The sequence below is a fragment of the Alosa alosa genome, chromosome 2 (genome assembly GCF_017589495.1).
Source record: "Alosa alosa isolate M-15738 ecotype Scorff River chromosome 2, AALO_Geno_1.1, whole genome shotgun sequence".
Taxonomy (NCBI): Eukaryota; Metazoa; Chordata; class Actinopteri; order Clupeiformes; family Clupeidae; genus Alosa; species Alosa alosa.
In genome coordinates, this window is record NC_063190.1 from 7614241 (window position 1) to 7622298 (window position 8058).

The following is an 8058-nucleotide window of genomic DNA, read 5'->3' on the forward strand; positions in this document are numbered from 1 at the left end:
AGGTCACTGACCTCTGTAATATGTTGTGACACTACAGGGGAATGGGGTAAAAAATGTAAATAATATATATCACCATGAAACTTTCTCAGTTGATTACTCATGTTAAGCTAAGAAAAATATGTATTGAAAGTTTTTTTATATTTTAATGTTTAAATATGCAAATTAGGCCTTCTCATTAAAAATGTGCTAATTTGCATACATTTTAAAAAACAAAATCAGATTGTCTGATAAAGCCAGGCTCAAAATATTGTTTTCATTTTGTTGTCAAATGAGATGGGAAAATAATTACTGAGGGGTTTATGGACATCTAGTACTAGAATACACCTTGTGGTGCAACCTGGACACATCGTCAGTGATGCTCCCAGGGTCATAGGGGTCTTACATCAGACACCCTCACCCGGGCGACCCAGCCGGGGGTGATCAGGCCCCGACTTGTGTCCAGGTAGCACACTACGCCACGTGTCCCCCCTCTTTATCCAGAGCCACCGTGAAGCTTTTTCAGCAGCTTCCAGGATGTTCTTGATGGCTCTTTGCCTGTGCAGTCCGCAAATCCCTAAGAGTCCCAGGACACGGTGTAATATGGAGTGAGGATTGTCTCAAAATGATTTAAATATATATAAAAGGATATCTATACATATACATACATTTATAAATATCCAAATACAAAATATAAAAATGTGACATACAAATAAATAAACAAATTTATATAAATAAAGCGTATCTTTGTAAATATATTTTGAGATTTGAAAATAAATATGCTTGACTTTGTATGTGGAATCTGCATTTGTGAATCTCCTTTTTGCTTTTATGTCGATGACGTCATTTTGAGACATTCCTACTGCACACCAAGATCCACAAATAAGTACCACTAGATTTGAATGCAAAGACACCCTCCACTGAACAACCAGCAGATGGCAGTGTTGTACAACATGTCTGTTATCAACTGATAGCAACTGAATCTTTCTGACGCTGTTTTTCCTAGTTCAGTTCAGTCAAGTGGTCTATGACTAGCAGGATTAACGACATGGAAGACACTAGATTAAATGGATGGGTAAGTAATAACAACTAGCCAGAACGATTTATTATCGGTTTGTTATGTGTAGTGCCATTTTTAATTTCATAGACTGTATAAATAAGTCCATTTAGCAATATTGACATTAATGGCAGTCTGTCAGATAGCGATCTCAGCTGAGCTGGCTCTCACGTTACGTTAACCTAGAAGCTATGTTAACATCTGTAATGTAAGATCTGCAACATCTGTAAAACAGCAAACACGAACACAGCCTGTCACTTGAGTTGCAAGACACAATAACTTTAGGGAAAACTACATTTTATTTTAAAGGGGCCCTAAATCAGATTTTAAGGGAAATCTTAACTTAATGTGTTTTGTGCAGGCACCAACAAAGCTGAACAGGCACCAGCTGTTTAGCTAGCTGTTAACGTTAGCAGCTGTACACTGACTAAATGGACTTATTTACAGTCTATGAAATTAAAAACGGCACTAGACATCGAAACCGATAATAAATCGTTCTGGCTAGTTGTTACTACTTACCTATCCATTTCTAGTCATAGACCACTTGACTGAACTGAACTAGGGAAAACAGCGTCGGAAAGATTCAGTTGATAACAGACATGTTGTACAACACTGCCATCTGCTGGTTGTTCAGTGGAGGGTGTCTTCGCATTCAAATCTAGTGGTATTTATTTGTGGATCTTGGTGTGCAGTAGGAATGTCTCAAAATTACGTCATCGACATAAAAGCAAAAAGGAGATTCACAAATGCAGATTCCACATACAAAGTCAAGCATATTTATTTTCAAATCTCGAAAATATATTTACAAAGACACGTTTATTTATATAAATTTGTTTATTTATTTGTATGTCACATTTTTATATTTGTATTTTGTATTTGGATATTTATAAATGTATCTATATGTATATATATCCTTTTATATATATTTAAATCATTTTGAGACAATCCTCACTCCATAGTGTAAAGACTGGCCTGCGAAGCCCCTGCAGTGCACTTCAACAGGCTCACAGCGGGCCTTCCACCCATTCCTCCGACACTCAGCTACCAGGTCCGCGTACTTGGCCCTTTTCCTTTCCTGGGCTTCCTCCATCCGATCTTCCCAGGGGACAGTTAGTTCCAGTAACACCACCTGCTTGCTTGCCGCGGACATCAAGACCATGTCCGGTCGGAGTGATGTGACTGCAATGGTGTCCGGGAATCTCAACTGTCTCCCTAGATCAATCAGGAGGTGCCAGTCTCTTGCTGTTGTGAGCAGGCCCCCTTGGGCCTTTCTGGGGGGCTGAGGCTAATCACCTGCTCGGACAAAGGCAATTGCAGACTTGGTTGGGTGATGCTGCTTGCTGATGTTAATGCCAATGCAGATGGTGTCTGCTACTGCCTTCAGGACCTGGTCATGGTGCCAACGATAACGCCCATCTCCCAAGGCCTTGGAGCAGCAGCTGAGGATGTGCTCTAGTGATCCCCTTTTCTGGCAGAGTTGGCAAGCAGGTGAGTTCACCAGGCCCCAAGTGAACAGGTTGGCAGGGCAAGGGAGGACATCATACACTGACTGGACCAAGAACTTGAAATGGTTGTGGCTCCGCCTTCCAAAGTTCAAAGCCCAAGTGATCTTACGGCCAGCTGTATGCTCCCACTTTGTCCAGGCCCCCTGCTTGGACATGCCCACCAATCTGCTGAAGCGAGCTTCCTCCACCTCGGCTCGTACCTCCTCCTGGATAAGCTTCCGCTTCTCCTTCCCTCTGGCTTTGCTGTAGCATGGCTTAGGATTGCTACCAAACCCAGCCCTACCAGTAGCCACCGTGCCCACCAGGGTGCTGTGCCGCAGCCTTGCCTCCGCCCGTTCCACTGCGTCCTGGGCGTGCCACTTCCTTCCTATTCTGACCTCCACCCCTGCTGAGGAGACCTTGGTGTCAGCTGAGTCTCGGTAGAGCAGGACTTCTCTGGCTTGGGTGACCTTGAACTCCTCTGCCAGACTGCTGAAGGGAAGCTGTAGCTTGGTGTTATGGCCAAAGAAAGCAATGTTGCTTAGGCTCCGTGGCAGGCCCAGCCACCTGCGTAGGAATCGGCTGATCTTCCACTCAAAGCCCTCCACGGTGGTAATCGGGACTTCATTGATTAGCAATGGCCAGAGGAGACGAGGGAGAATGCCATGCTGGTAGATCCAGGCCTTGAACTTGCCAGGAAGTCCTGACTTGTCCACTGCCGAGAGCCATGCGTCGAGGTCATTGCTGGTGCCCTGCCGTGCAGCGGTGTCCTTCAAGTTGTCAGTGAAGAGCTTGCCCAGGCTCTTCACTGGCTTTTCTGACACTGTTGGAATTCTGGTGTCTCCCAGCGTAAAGCGGAACTGATCTGCTACTTTTCCTTTCCTTAACACTAAGGACCTGGATTTCACAGGCTTGAAGCTCATTCTTGCCCAAGTGATGAGCTGTTCGAGGCCTTGAAGAAGCCACCTGCATCCAGGCACTGAGGTCGTGGTGACAGTGAGATCGTCCATGAATGCTCTAATCGCTGGTTGTCGGGTGCCAGATCTGGACAGTGGACCTCTGCATTCCACTTCGCAGATTTCACGAGCATGTTCATGGCCAGTGCAAACAAGGACACAGAGATTGTGCAGCCGGTAATAATGCCCTTCTCCAGACGATGCCACTCTGATGTTGAAGTCTCAGAGGACACCCTCAGACTAAAGTTGTTATAGTAGTCAAGGATGAGATTTCGAATCTTCTCTGAAACGTGGTATCTGCTCAGGGCTAATTCCACCAGTTTGTGTGGTATCAATCCATAAGCATTGGCGAGGTCCAGCCACAGCACTGCCAAGTCCCCTTTGCTCTCTCGTGCCTCCCTGATTAGCTGTGTCACCACCCCTGTGTGTTCAATACACCCTGCAACCCCTGGGACTCCTCCCTTCTGCATGTGTCGATGTAGGTGTTTTTAAGAGAAATCCCATCAGGCGATTGGAAACAATCTTGAAGGTTTTACACTCAACACTAAGGAGGGAGAATGTCCTGAACTGCTCGATGTTACTTGCATTCTCCTCCTTGGGAATCCACACGCCTTCTGCATATCTCCACTGCTGGGGTACTCTCCCTCTTCTCCAGATGGTTCTTAAGATCTTCCAAAGATGCTCCAACAGACTGGGGCAATACTTGAAGACCTTGTATGGAACTCCACTTGGGCCCGGTGCTGATGATATTCTGGCAGATTTGATGACCTCTTTGACTTCCTTAAGGGTGGGTTCATTGATGTTAAAGAGGGTGCTAGGTTCCGGTGGCCATATGAGGGCTCTACAGTGACCAAGGTCTTGCTCCCTCATGCCATCGCTATAGGTGTTGCTGATATAGCGGTTGATATCCTCCTCAGGACAAGACAGTTGACCACTGCGTTTCTCTCCCAGCAGCTTCTTTGTGAACCCGAATGGATTTGCAATGAAGGCACTGCGCCTGCGGGCCCTCTCCTTGCCCACTCAGCACGCCGAAGGTTGATTAGCCTCCCTCTTACCACAAGTTCTGCCAGGTCTACCTTCTCCTCTTCGCTTGCCTTCCTATACTGCAGGGCTCCAGAGTGCGACCAATTTGGTCGCATATGTGACCAAAAAATCGGTGCGACCAGCTATTCAAGAGAGGAAAAAGTGTCCGCATTGAAACACTACCTTTGGTTCAATAACAGACACATATTTGGCCAATATCGTGGTTTAAACAAATCACAGATAGTGAAGGGCGGGACCTCCCCTCTGATTGGCCGTGGCCCAGTGCCTGTGTGTAAATTTGAAAATGCGTGTGCTGCAGTGAGAGAGAGAGAGAGAGGGGTCAGAGAACCGTCAGATAAACAGAGTGGATTTAGTTGCATTACAGTGTGGTCACATAGGCCAAGATAAATGTCCCCTCTCCCCACTGCCTTTCGGCAGCTGGCAGCAGCAAACCAATCAGACGAGCCCGAGATGATGATCAAGTTTATCGTTGCCTACGATAGGCTTAGTGAAACTTCCCTTCACCAAGTTCAGTCCAAAATAATTATTCACCAGTAAAATAGTTTGAACCTAAACCCGACGTACAGGAATGCCACTTGCGCCACATTTATAGGAGTCATTGCAGATGAAAAGACGTCTTAAAATTGCGAACAATGCATACAAGGCCTTCTCGAATGACAGAGATACAGATATCATCGAAAAGGAGTTGACCGCAGTTACATGCAGGGAGTAATCCGGTTTTCAACAGCAATATTCGTTTTGTGCGCGAGTTGTGTAAACTCATTCTGATGGCATCAATCAATTTAATCCGGTATTTGGCGCAAACCGAATATCGCTGCTACATTTAAAGCTCGAATATTCCCTACATGTATAACTGTGGTCATTGTGTACGGTGAATTGAATGGACACATTTAGATCGAGTATGGCAAGTCATTGCAATAGCCTATAATAATAGGCCTACCATTTCTTTACTGCATTAACCATAGTGATGTTCTTATTGAAAATGTAAAAATACTAAAATTAAAAAGTAAATTGCATTGTGGGGCTGTCAAATGATTATTGCAATCATCATTGTGCTCAATTTATACATTTCTATGGAAGATGCTAACATGGCGAGCTGGTTTAGCCAAGGCCTAAAGATCATGAAGGATAGTATGTAAGACATTGAGCCATGAGATGTGCAGTTTGAAGCCCTTAAAAGACGTGCACTGTTAATTTACTCACTGTTATTTAATTATTTCATTAATCTTGAGATGTTTTAAGTTTAAATTTCAGCTCAGTGAAGCACTTAAAGCACCAACACTTCATTAAGTTACTTTTCTTGTAGAATTGTAAATCGTAAGTCATAGGACAACCTATATAGGACAGGCATTAAGGAAAAAAAGTGAACCTGCTGCGGTGTTAAATGCGATGTGGTTGAAAATTTGGGTGCCCCTAACGTTTGTGCTGGTGTTGCATCAAAAGTTAGTCTGGAGCCCTGCTGTACTGGCTCCTGAGTGTCCTCAGCTCTTGTCTGAGTTGGGTAATCTTGACCTCTCGTCGGTTCGGAATTGGAGCTGCAGTGGAAGTCCTGGTGGCGCATTGTTCCTTGGCACCAAACCTGTCTGAAGCGATGCTGATTATGAATGTGCTCATGGTTCGGAGCCTCTGGTCCACACCACCCTTGGCTGCTGTTTCAAGGGCTGCATCAACATCTTCATCAAACTGACGCCACACTGACTCTTTGTTGGCAGCAGGCCACAAAATCCAGCGCAGCTCTGATGGTCTGCTTTGGGGTGTAGCTCGTGGTGCTTGGAGGCTCTGGGCACTGTGGTGTGTGTCCGGGCCTGGTTCCTCCTCCGTCTCACCAGGTGCTGTACTGGGTACTGGCACTGTGCGTTGCAACACAAGCTTCCTTAGGCAGCCCATCTTGGTCTGATGTATTTTTAGACCAGTCGCGTTTTTGCAGACCTTGCCACATTTGCAGACTGCACTCGTCGTCGTTTGTCCATTTGCATTGGTCGTCACCAGGGAATCAGTCCGTTCGGGGCACTCATATTTCCCCCTCTCGGGCACCCCTGGGAGTATTTCGTAGGGTTTTTCATAGCGCATTTTGGGTGCTCCCTCTCAGGAGCTGCAGTTTGGGGTGCTAACCCTCCCTGCCCCGGTTGCCGTCTCTCCGAGCTGTCCACTGTCTCTCCAGTTGTCACCACACTTTCAAGGTCGTCATCCAGCCTTTTCCTGGAAGTCAGTGGCGATGCCATGCTGGATTAGTACTAGAATACACCTTGTGGTGCAATACAAGCCTGTAATTCACCTCTACCTCTGTGATATGAAATTTCTAGGCCCAAAATTAGAAATAGGTGTATCTTAGGATCTAAATGTGATAGAAATGTAAACTAAATGTTTGGCCATGTTGCTGGGCATGAGGAACTCATCTATAGCATTGATAGCACTCTAAGAGGTCAAGCATCATTAAGTGCAGTGAAGAAGATCACTGTCAAAAGATCCAATGATTGGGCAAATCCAAGTACAAAATGTATCATTTCACCCAACAATTCCATATAAATATGGACATGACAAAAATGTAGCCCTACTTGAGCTATCAGAAACTCACAACTTGAACTCCTATCACAAATTCCCAATGTAACATTGAACAGGTAACATATCAGCATTCTAAAATAGTACAGTGAAAGTTGTTGGCCTTAGCTTTTGGGGGTAAGAAAAAGGCCTACAAAACAGCTTTAGTCACTGCAGTCACCAGCACATGTGCAGAGTGCTGTGCACATTAATGCTGCCTTTTTGCATTTACAGTGCCCGGTACAACCCTTTTTACAACCACAGTGCACAAGCTTATAGCATGCCTGTGATGCCTCATGCAGTATTGTCCAACGTGGCTGCCAGCCTGCATCTGTATCAATCATAGACTGTAAAAAATATCAATCCATCAATCAGTCTGAAGGACTTGGTAACTGTGGGCTAGGAACCAAGGCAAGGTTCCATATGTTAGCCTGGTGCATTGCTCTTTGATGTGTTGCCTCAAAGCAGCTTGTAAGTAATACAATACCGTTTCAACTTGGTTTGGCCTCTCATTTACATGAAAACCACAAAAACGATTTGGAAAACTCCAGTTTCACAGTTGCATGTAAATAGGGAAACCGGCGATTTTGCATTGTGACATGTTGGTCTCTCCTTTGTTTCGAATCTCTGATTGGCCACCTGTTTGCTCGAAGTGTTCATATCACCCTTCCCCTGCTGTTTTTAATCATTGTTTCAATCACAGAATTATTTTAACAAACGAAGGAAGGGGAAATCGTTTTGAGGCAGGAACGATTATTTGCCATCACTTTGGCCTTTGCTAACTTTTTTGACTGATTTAGGTCTGGACTCTGGCTGGGCCACTCTAAAATGTTGACATTGTTCTCTGTTAACCATTTCTTGCCTTGCCAAGGCCAGAGTGATGGCAAATAATCGTTCCTGACTGAAAACCCTGATTGCTGTTAAAAATGTGTAGCCTAGAATCATTGTGGAGACATGGAGAGGCTTGGTAGATATACAGTAAGAACCATTTTGAGAGTTGTGA

General features: G+C 44.9%; 1 pseudogene; it reads right to left on the reverse strand.

Annotated features, from left to right (window-relative positions):
• Positions 1-383: 383 nt before the first annotated feature.
• Positions 384-6131, reverse strand: LOC125286051 (annotated as a pseudogene).
• Between the last annotated feature and the right edge of the window lie 1927 nt (positions 6132-8058).